This window comes from Ambystoma mexicanum, chromosome 4q, assembly GCF_040938575.1.
Source record: "Ambystoma mexicanum isolate Mex_15411 chromosome 4q, UKY_AmexF1_1, whole genome shotgun sequence".
Classification (NCBI taxonomy): domain Eukaryota; kingdom Metazoa; phylum Chordata; class Amphibia; order Caudata; family Ambystomatidae; genus Ambystoma; species Ambystoma mexicanum.
The window spans coordinates 39143135-39155247 of NC_090928.1; positions in this window are offsets into that span (position 1 = coordinate 39143135).

Below are 12113 nucleotides of genomic sequence, written 5' to 3' on the forward strand. Positions count from 1 at the left end.
GGGTGGGAACTGGCAAGATGGTTTCCACCTGCTCCTCTACATTCTCCCCTATGGTTGAATTTTCTATCAAATTCGCTTCTTCCATTGTCTTTATCTCCTCTTCATCATTTAGCAGCATCTTCTCTTCATCTTCCTTCTTTTTCAGGATCCAAATCTTTGTCACCCCCCTCAGGTGACCTGCATTTTGTATATGTTCATACACACTCCAAGTCATGTGACAGCACTCTCCAGACGGTGAACAAAATATCCAACGTCATACATATCTTTTCCGATCCTTGCGGTTATGGAACTAGGCTCCTGGAGGTGCAAGAATACTTTTCTTTATATTCTCACGGGTACTGGATTCATTTTGCATCTGCTCACCCGTTCCAGCGCCGATGTCAGTCATTTTCGTCACCCCAATAGCTTTTTTGGCTGTATTCCTGCATTGTCCCACAATGATCCTTATGAGACAGAATCCTAGCAATATTAATACTAGTATTGCTCCAATCATTTTAAAAGCATTTGCCAGCCAGGTTAGAATCCATGAAACAGAGATGTAAACCAATCGTCATCTTCAATTTCATCTGCTTCCACCACAGTCTTCATGTACTAAGTTGACAGCACTGTTAATGCTTCTATCATGGTTCTGTTCTCTTCATCATGGGCGGGTTTAAATGTGCAGCAAGACGGCCAGATCTTGGCTCACACACACCTCCTTCCATTGCTGTAATTAAGACCAGAACATGCCTGTTCTGGGGGGCCATGAGCCTGATCACCTTCATTTATTCTCTGATTGCAAACAATCCTTTTATTGTTGTGTTGACAGTTTGCAGCACCTCCCACCTGGTGGTCTGCAACCATTTGGCATTCACTGCAGTCTGCATTCCTGGCATGAAGATAGATGTAAATATCACTGCTATTCGACTAAACAGCTTATGTTCACCTGGAATATCATGGTATGTGTTAAGTTTATATATGCTATGTTATGAGTATGGAACTTTACCCACTCATTATTCTGTATGAAGAATTCTGTCAGGTATGTTCCATTTAGAGTGTTTTCGTTTGAGGCAGGTAGTTTGAGAGCATCAGCTGTGCCACAGGGTTGTGTCTGCTGCCTGTTGTGTTTTCACTTCAATAAACCCATTAACTTTGAATGAGCAGTGGCTGTTTATTCAACATTGGTGACGAGGATCAACCCACTGCTTCTCCGACCGTATCACATTACTTTCCTGGACACAGCTCCACCCTCCCAGCAGCCTGGACACCAGAACATGAAAACAGCACACGGCTGATCAAACAGAAACGGCTCCCCGTCTTGCCGCTCCTCCCAGTGATGGGCGTTTGAGCGGTGCCCTTTTCCCAGCACAGCTGACAGCATCACAGGCAGCAGGCGCAGGGCTGCGAGCCCTTCAGGTCAGATTGGGAGGGTAAGGGAATCTTATCCGTGTGCGCAGAGTATCTAGGGGATGTACTTTCACAGACTGGACTTATACATTGTATTTCAGTAATCAAGAGTCTGTGCATATACAGTACTAGACTCTTGTTTAATTTTGAATTGAGCCTGAATCTCCATGTACCACTAAACAATGAATGCTTTCCTGAACACTCCATACTCTGTCTAAGGAAGAAGCCCGGACTGCTGGAGAGGCCCATTGTGATGTCACAAGACTCGCCACTGTGACACATAATAATATTAGAAACTTGGAACATTCCATTTCACAAATTCATTCACAGTAACCTCAGGGCAGCCAATCAAACTTCAGATAAATCCATTCTGCAAGCACACAGAATACTCCCGGCCCTCTGCTCACCTGCAAACTGTCCTACCTGCACCCCTCACCTGGAACAGACGAAATGGCAGCAGCAATACCGCCGCCAGATCCATTTCTCTCCGAACCCGGTCGCCCTCCGCTGAGATGGGATAGATGGATCAAAACCTTTGAAAACTATTTGGTGGCCATAGGTGGTGACAGGTATAGCTCCGGGAGAAAAAAAGGCACTCCTTTTTCACAATCTTGGAACAGAGGGTCGCATAGTGTTTGATGGCCTCACTCGAACCCATGAGGAAGGTATTCGTGACGGCGATGAATACCTTATAGCCATCCAAAAAATTGCAGGACACTTTGAGCCAAAAAAGAACATTACTTTTGAAAGGCATAAGTTCTTTCAACATACCCATGATAGTGCGGAGGCGGTCGAATCTTACGTGGCTTCACTCAGGACACTGAGTCACACATGCGAGTTTGGAGAACTCACTGATTCTCTCATTAGAGACCAACTAGTGCGTTGCACGAATAGCTCCAGAGTACAAGAGAAACTACTGGCCAAGGATGTCTCGCTGGAGCAAGCTGTAGAATTAACACGTAGTATTGAACAGACGTCCCAGTACATGAGAGAGATGAAAATTGACAGGCAACAATCACAAGGCTTGGCACAAGGAGTGTGTGCGGTTCAACAAAAGAAGAGAATACCCAACAAAAAGGAGTGGTGGATTCAGAAGTGCAAAAGGTGCGGCAATTCAAGACACATGGCAAATTGTCCCACATGCCCAGCGAGATTCGCAGAGTGCTACAAATGCAAGAAGAGAGGGCACTTCGCAAATGTGTGCAGGGAATCCTCCATTAATGCTATTGAGCAAAGAGATCCTGCATCTGTTAGTCATAGTTACACATCGGGCAGAACAATTAATGAAGCTCCCATTCAGGAAAACAGTACTCGCCACATATTCCACATTTATGCAGTATCCGATGACAGTAAGGATCCTATTGATCAATTCGAAATAGATGGCTGCAACATTGAAATGAAAGTAGACTCAGCCTCCCCTTGAAAAATAAAATCCCTGGATACGTTCAAGAACGTTATAGGGAAGAAATGCAGCATATTATCCCAAACAGGAGTAAAACCATGTGGATATGGAGAGTCATCTATTGCCATGGTTGGAGAATTCCAAGCAAGAGTAGCATACAAAGGGAGAGCATGTATGGCCAAGATCTTGGTAGCGAAAAAGGGCGCATCGTTATTGGGGTGGGATGAGCAAAGAGAACTTGGTGTCCGCATTCAAGCTAATGCCAGTGAACCAGTGACAATTGCTGAGATTGAAGACAAGTGGAAAAAGGAATTCCCAGAAGTTTTCACATCCAATCTAGGAAAGTTATCCAACTTTGAACATGATATAAAGCTAAAACCAAATTCCAGACCCGTTGTTCACAAGGTGAGACCAGTTCCACTCAAACTACGACAACAACTGAGTGAAGAACTTGATAATCTGATGCAGAAAGGGGTGATAGGACGCATTGAAGGGACAGAATGGCTTTCTCCTGTTGTTCTAGTAGCAAAAAGCAATGGAAACTTAAGGCTGTGTGTTGATCTGAGAGACTTGAATAAGAACATCTTCATTGAGAGGCATCCACTACCCATCATCTCAGAGACTCTAGCCACATTGAGAGAACCCAGTTGGTTCTCAGTAATTGACTTATCTGCTGCATACCATCAAGTTCCACTGTCAGAACAATGCCAACATGTTACCGCATTTGTAACACCTCTGGGCACCTTTAAGTACTTACTGGTGCCTTTTGGGTTGGCATCTGCCGCATCAGTTTTCCAAAGGGTGATGGAAGAAATATTAAAGGGGCTCAAGAATGTGGCAGTTTTTCAAGACGATATCCTAGTGTATGCTGAGTCTGAGGTTGAGCATGATTGTAAATTGAGAAATGTACTGCAAAGGTTAAAGTCAGCTGGTCTCACGGTGCAGAGGGAAAAGTGCTGCATTTCTCTTAGAGAAGTTGAATACTTAGGTCGTAAGGTTTCAAGTCAAGGAATATCTCCAAAAGTTAAGCTAGTAGAGAATATTTGTGGTGTTCCTGCTCCGACAGACAAAGATCAACTTAGATCCTTTATGGGCATGGCCGAATAATACCACAAGTTTGTGGAAAAGTTTGCAACCATTTCCTCACCATTGAGGAATTTGCTAAAGAAAGGGGTGTCTTTTAATTGGAAAACAGCATGTCAGGAAGCATTTTCCACCATAAAAGAGAGTATATCGAAAGCACCCTCCCTAGGCAGTTTCATTAGTGGTAGAAAGACAGTTCTCTCAGTTGATGCGAGCCTGGCTGGGTTGGGTGCCACATTGTGTCAAGTAGATTCAGGTAAGGAGGTTCATACTATTGCATTCGCTTTCAGACCATTAAAGGGAGCTGAGTGCAATTATTCGGTAATTGAAAGAGAAGCTTTGGCCGTTTATTGGGCCATTTTAAACTTTAAGTATTTTCTATGGGGACAGGAGCTCCTGATTAAATCAGACCATAAACCACTGGTACAACTACTAGGTAGTTGTGATTGGGCAAAAGGCTCGCCCAGGATTGCGAGATGGATGATTGGGCTGCAAGGTTACAATTTTACACTCAGTTACATTCCAGGCAAAGACAATGTAGTTGCTGACTGTCTGTCCAGGCTTCCTTTGGATCAGGTGGGACTAGTCCCCAGCATAGAGAATGAGGAGGATTTGTGTATCTCGAATATCACAGAGAATGCTGTGGGGAAAGGAGAGTGGAGTGAAGCTGATCTAGAGGATTCGTGTCTTTCCAGAGTGAAGGAGTGGACTAGGTTGGGATGGCCCAGGAAGGAGTCTCTAGATAGAAACTTTGATCGATTCTATGAAATTAGGTTAGAATTAAATTTGTCTGAGAATGGTGAGATATTGAGAAGAGGATGCAAGATTATTCCCCCTGTAAGTATTAGAGCTTGCTTGGTTGACCTAGCTCATCAGGGCCATCTGGGCATAAGTGGTACCAAGAGGTTGGTGCGACAGTCATATTGGTGGCCAGGGATGGACAGCATGGTTGAGAAGAAAGTTAGAGACTGTAGGGAATGTAGAAATGCTGATAAAAGTAAACTTGTCTGAGAAGTTCCACTCAGTCCAGTTAAAGTTCCTAGTGAACCCTGGAAAAAACTCGCAGTGGACATTATTGGCCCTATCCAAGGTCTGGGGGATGGTTTCAGATTCACGTTGGTACGAATGGACTACCACACCAAGTGGTTAGAGTGTAAGGCATTAAGAGAGGCTACCACCAACGAATTGATCATGTTTTTTGAGGAGCTATTTTACAAAGAAGAGTTTCCCACAGAAATTATAACAGATAACGGAGTGCAGTTCTGTTCACAAAGAATGAAGGAGTTCTTACAGTGCTATGAGATCAAGCATTCCAGGACTGCTCTATATCATCCTAGGGCAAATGGCATGGTTGAAAGGGCCAATAGATTCATTAAAGGTGGCATTCAATTGGCACTAAATTTGGGTATTGATTGGTCTAGGTTGTTGAGGGAAATGGTGTGGAGTTATTGTATCACACCACATTCCACCACTAAGGTTTCACCATTTGTCTCACTTAAAGGGAGACAACCTGCCTCCAAATTATGCCCAGGATGGTTAGGGTTGGCTGGATGTGTGAAAGTAGATAGGAAGAAGATAATGACTTTGATATGTGAGGCCTAAGATGTATATAAACAAAGGTTTGACTCCCCATTTCATGTTAAAGAAGTGGGATTGGTGGAAGGAGACATAGTTCTCATAAAGAATCCTCGCTTTGGTGTAAAATGTTCTGAAAGCAAGTTTTTAGGTCCAAGAAAAATAGTAACCATTCGAGGCAATGTGGCTATACTCGATGGTGGTGAATGTTGGTCTATTTCTAGGCTTGTCAAAAGCACTTTAGATTCTATAGTCGACGAAGGCAACATGGAGGGTGTTGACGAGGGTGGTGAGTCAACTGATAAACAAGATGAAGGAAATTCGCAAAGGACATTACATTCAGAGGAAAACAACATGAGAGATATAACTAAATCAAATGAAGGACACTCGAAAGATCTGAATCTCAGCATTGATAGACAAGTTAGGAGAACAAAGAAATTTCCGGATCGAAATAAGGATTTTTATTTGGAGTAAAGTGTCTGGTACTTTGTCCTGTGTAACATGCAAGGGGGGAAGGTGTGTTAAGTTTATATATGCTATATTATGAGTATGGAACTTTACCCACTCATTATTCTGTATGAAGAATTCTGTCAGGTATGTTCCATTTAGAGTGTTTTCGTTTGAGGCAGGCAGTTTGAGAGCATCAGCTGTGCCACAGGGTTGTGTCTGCTGCCTGTTGTGTTTTCACTTCAATAAACCCATTAACTTTGAATGAGCAGTGGCTGTTTATTCAACAGTATGCTTCTACTGATTTTGCCGAAAATTAATTCTCTCTCTTTTGTCAGCGTTTGCTAAACGAGCTTCTCTTCCTTAGGTGTGCATTCATTTTAGGGAACTGTATTATCTGTAAGTCACTTTGTGGCACTACAAAGGCTGGTATACTTATCAGTACCAATGAACACACTCCTCCCCATTTTGGCAGTACTTTCATATATGCTCTTGATCCACAGGCCCAATAATGATCAATCAGAACTGCTGTTCCTTCCTTCATCCCTGCAATGTCAAAAACTCAAGCAGACTTGATGTTTTCTCCAACTTTGATTGTGCCATTTTTCCTGAAGCATAAAGACACATTCTTCAGGGGCAGTATCTTAAAGGGTCTCCCCTCATCATCGACCCATGTTAACAATCTTGCAGTCTTAGGCCACTGGTCTCTGCATTCTTTCTCTGTGTTTATTACAACTGTTTCTCATTGTCCCGTTAATGCTAATGTTTTGCACACAACCAATCCATCAGCCCATCCTTCTGGAGTAAGCACCATTCCTTTAATTCATAGCTGGCCTCTTTCCCAGCATTCTCGTATTTCCTCCCCAGTCTTGTCTTCACATTGGAATACCTTATTTTCTTCTGCCTTGATTCCTACTCCATTCATTACAGGATGTTCATATTTTATCATTCTGTGCTTTGTCTCTTGCTGTTCTCTTGACTTTATATCTTGTACATAATTGTCTTGTCTTGAAGATGTTGCTTTATTCACCCACACTATGAATGCTGTCCTGCCTTGGAACTGTCCTCTGGTCAGGCAAAGTGCAAGGTATTGTCAGTCAATATGCCCTTTTCACTGATACCTCTGTGACTATGAATATTTTAGATGTTCCCAAAGCATAAGGTATAAGGAAACCCACATAAGAGTTTTTGTTTGATGTTCTCCTTCCCACCTTTTTCATGTGTTGGTACCATAGATTATTTTTCAAATGCATCGAATCATCATGATATGTATTTATACCTTCATGGTTTCCAAAATCCCTTTAAATCGAAAAAGACTCCTAGTCATATTATAAAACAGGCTGTCTGTACCTTTAGTGGGGATAATAATAGATGTTTCATTTTCATTAACACCCTCCATATCTGTAACACTTTTTGCAACATATCAAAATGCCATAATAACAAGGAAAAAACACAAATCATAATACCAACCAATATCATCATCAATATTCCATGAAAGCCTATCGACTTTCTAGATGGTAGTGAGTCTCTAAAATGTTGAAGCCTCTCCATTTTGTGTTTACTTTAATATACACATTTGGTATCTCCTTTTCAATTACATTTATATAAAAAACAGGAGTATTATTGCAATTATCACTCTGCAGACAATACAGTTATTCTTGGGGTCTTCTAGAAACATAATTGGCCTCATTACGAGTTTGGAATAAACCCTTAATAAGGGCGGTCCCTGAATCGGGAAATACCGGGCCATTCCAACCTTGGAGGACCCGGTATTTCCTCATTCAGGGAACACATCCCCATTCCCATTTCAGCCCCCATGGGGATCAATGGGAATGGGGAGGGAGCTAACAACGTGCCCGTTTGTAAAAGGCCCGTTGTTAGCTCCCTGGTCCCCTCGCAGGACTCGCAAAGGACGTCTGGTCTAACCAGATGTCCAGAGAGGGTCCCGCAAGGGAACCTCGTAATAGGGCAGAATGGGTTTACCAGCACCTTTACCGGCACCGTTAAACCCATTCCACCTGCCTCGTAATGAGGCCCAATGTGTATTCCCCTTCATATTAGAGCTGGATAAGTCTGTAATATTTATAAAAAATTAACAGACAAGAGTGTGTATACTATTACTATTGCTATAATAGGTATCATTAACGATAGTCGATACTCTTGCTTCTTCTTCAAATTTCAGACCCTTCTAACATTGTTCCTTGAAGCCTATCTAAAAAGAGTTCCAAAGTAACTGCAGGTCTATTTTCTTCTTGTAAAATTTTGAGAAACACTGGTCTTGAGTCAATTTTTGAGAATTGCTGGACCGTAACCTATAGTGCTTGTGTGCACTTAATTTTCCATGTTCTCGTTTCTAGTCATTAGGCGCGTCTTCATGCACCGAACCTCTTCTCTTGCTTCTCTTGGATGGATCAGAACATGCAGAACTACTTGTCTTGCCACACTTTGGAAATCTTCGGGAGAAGTCAATGTTTTGCCTTTATAGGGTTTGACGTCATGTAGATGTAGCCACGCTCTTCGTCCCTTCAGTTTGACAGCAGTGTGGCTAGTTTCTTCTACCTAATAGGGCCCCTCACAGCGGGGTGTACTCCAGGTGCATATAAATTTGTGCACTAGCACTTGGTAGCCTGGATACAGACTTGGTGGCTTTAGCAAATCTTCTGTTTTAAAAGGTTGACTGTCTTTGTTACTTCTTTTTGACCCCTCCCTTCTCTTCTTGATTTGTTGAGACATGGAAGAAACACTTGCAATCATTGTTGTTAGGTAATCATGCATCTCACTAACTAATGCATTCACTACACTGTGGGCATCAGTTCTTACCATAGTTGGAGGAGCAAGTATGATTCTCATACAGAGTGGGGGGCGTGGCTGACAGCCATGTGAGGAGGAAGCAATCTCTTGAAGCTCCTGCAGATCCGATGACAAAGGTTCAGTTTGCCACTCTAAAAGAAGCCAGAATCAACAGGAAACAGAGGTACAGCTGCATGAAATACCTGTGAATCTAAAGGTCAGAGGAGAGGCACCCAGACATCACCCTCAGAGAGTTTCCGCCAAAAGACGGAGTGCGAAGATAGCAGTGGGGAATAGAAAATGGTGATGCGGACTGAAGCAAACAGAGAGAGGAGGGTGACAGAGAGTCACTGCGGAAATGACTGACTGAGAACCGTAACTGTCCGGTAGATAGGACGTGGTTGGGAATCGGCCCACAGCCAAGAAGGACCCTGTTGAATGGAAGCTGTCGCAAGGGTTCGGAGTCAGGAACCAAAGAACAAAGGAGCTGGCGTCCAGCACACGAAACAGCAGGACCGGGCCGGTACCAAAGTTGTACATGTGGAGCTGGAAGAGGTCGGATCTGGAAGTGCCCCAGGAATAGCCCAACAGGAGCTCTGAGCAGCATGCTGGCTGGACAGAAACAGCAATACGCCGCGGTCTGCAACGGGTAAGATAAAGCTGCGGAGGTGAGGAACAGACGGATTCCCCTTGGCAGTGCCTGAGGTGGCCCAGAACTGAGCCCGCGCAGGAGTCCAGGATGTTCCGAAGTGACCCATAAGGAGTGGAGGGAGGGGAGGCACAGTGCAATAGTTACAAACACAACCACATGGGAACAGGGCACCCCCCCACCCTTATGATATTAGGAAGCTACGACTGGCAAAATAAGGCACATAACATCACAAGGAGCGCTGTGAAATTCCCCCCCCCCTTGGATAAGAGTGGGGCAAGAGAGCAAGGAAGGAGGCTCTGTACTCAGATGGAGGATCGCACCAAACGGGCCGAGAAGCACCCCCCAAACAGACCCCATGGGGTGTTGAAAAACAACAGCACATTGAAGCATGCGCCCAAACACCAGTTCCTGGAGGGAAATACCCTCTGGGGCTAGGGGCACCACACCATATGGGGGTTGACATGAATAAAAAGAAGGAGGAAAGGAGCGCACAATCTTTGGCATGCACATCATTGAGCTGGTGCCACCATGAGGACAGTGGCAGGCTCAAGCAAGCTAAATAGGGCACAGGACTCGGACCCCACACAAAGATATCAGGGAAGAGAAGTTGCAGCGCAAGGCCATACTCAGACCCACTAACCGCGAGTAGGGTGTGACAACCACCCTGTGCACATGCTGGTGAAGGAATACCGGTAGCTGGTGTGCAGCCTGCGCTGAGAGCAGAGCAGAGGAGGCAGCAAGCCCAAACTTCCACGTCAGAAGAGCCCCAGGATTGAGTCTTGGGAGGGCAAACTGAAGGATAGAGTGAAGGGACACTGGGAAACGCCTTCACAGGTCGGGTGGAGACCAGGCTTTTTTTTTTTTACTTCTGAAATTGTATTCGCTCTCCACTCTTGCTTCTCCACTCTTTTTGATTGCTTACTCTCTGTTCTCTCCTCCTTTCCCTTCTCCCTTTTCCTATCTCCTCCCCTTACTTTCTTCTATGCACTTACTCTATCAGAATTGTCCCTGGACCTAAGATGATAGCAACCTCGTCTGTTTCCTCCACCCTGCCATTACTGTTTTTTTCCTCCCCGCCACCCCCCAGCACTATCTGAAATGTCGTCAGGCCTAGTATGATAGTCGCTTGTTTTGTTCCTCCCCTCTTTTTCTGCACCCCTCTCCCCCACCTTTTGTTTTTCTCCGGCTCTACTAGAAATGTCGTCAGGACTAGTACGGTAGTCGCCTGTCTGTTTCCATTTCCTTCCCACTCTCCCCCTCCCTTACTTATCTATGTCTTAGCTCTTGCACTATCTGAAATGTCGGGAGACTGAGTACGATAGTTAATTTCACATCCTTACTGTTCATGGCCTGTAAGAATGTCATTGTATTTTCCCTTGTTCCCTCCCTTGCCTTGAAGCGCTTTGAAACACATTGGGTATAGGCGCTATATAAATAAACTATCATATCATATCAGGCTAAAATAGCCAATGCTCTGATACTTTTTTCTGCAAAAGGAGCCGTGCAACAAGAAGGCGGAATACATGCAGGGTCCGCCTTAGTAATAAAGGCAGTCTGTTGAATAAAGGCCATGTGGCAGATTTGGGGAGGGACCCACGCTGTGGTACCCCTGACTGACAAGTTACAGCAGGAGAACAGACAACAAAGGGCAGGGTCCACTCAACAGGCCACTACAGAGATCCCAGGAAATTATAAAAAGCAGACCACACACCAGCGTCTGGGAGAGTGGTGTGTCATGCCAGGAGCAGTGCAAGGCACTATAAGTCAGGCCAAAACAATGTCAGCCAAGAACAATAGGTCAAAGCAGAAGCAATCCACAATGGAAACCTTTACAAAAAACTCAACCAGTAACCAGGAGGGGGACAGTGGAGCCAAAGCTAAGCAGCAGATCAACACCCCCAGCGGTAGAAGCAGAGGTGGGCAACCAGCAGCTGCTTGAGGCCATTGTGGCGCTAAAAACCACACTAAAAAACAAGATAGATGCAGTGATCATTGATGTGGGACTACTGGGGCAAGATGAACGTGTCTTAGCAGAGCGCACAGGGAAACTGGTGGAGCAGCTCAAGGAAAACACGGCAGTAAGGGTGAGAATGACCAAGGATGTGGACATCCTCCAGCAGAAGATCAAGCTGCTGTAAAACAGGTAGGAAGAGGCGGAAGGCAGGGCGCACAGAAACAACATTCGAATTGTGGGGCTGCCAGAAGGAGCTGAAGGGTCGTATCCCACCACCTACATAGCAGACATGTTGAAACAAGAAATAGGGGCTGGTGAACTTACACAAGGGTTCTCAATTGAAAGAGCACATTGTGCACTGGTCAGACGGCCACAGTCAGGTGCAGCACCGAGACCTGTGATTGCTAAGGTACTGAACTTCAGAGACCACAATAAGATCCTGGCCTTCTCCAGGGCGGGTGGGACGATACAGAGGGCATCAGCAAATATATCGATATACCCTGACTACACCTTTCAAGTCCAGAGGAGACGAGCCCAATTCATCGCAACAAAGGCCAGACTCAAAAAGGCGGGCCTGAGATATATGCTACTGTACCCAGGGAAACTGAAGGTGACACATAATGGCAAAGCCCTCTTCTTCGAGACCCCTGCTGAAACGTAGGAGTGGATGGACATGGTCCAGACACCAGAGGCTCCAGACTGGAGCCAAGACGACTAAGTGAAGAGGGAAGTTCCAGGAGTTGTCTAATTGAGAAACATGGACTATGAATAATGTATATAATAGAGCAGGTGAAGTTATAAAACACTCGGAGTAGTGGCTAAAT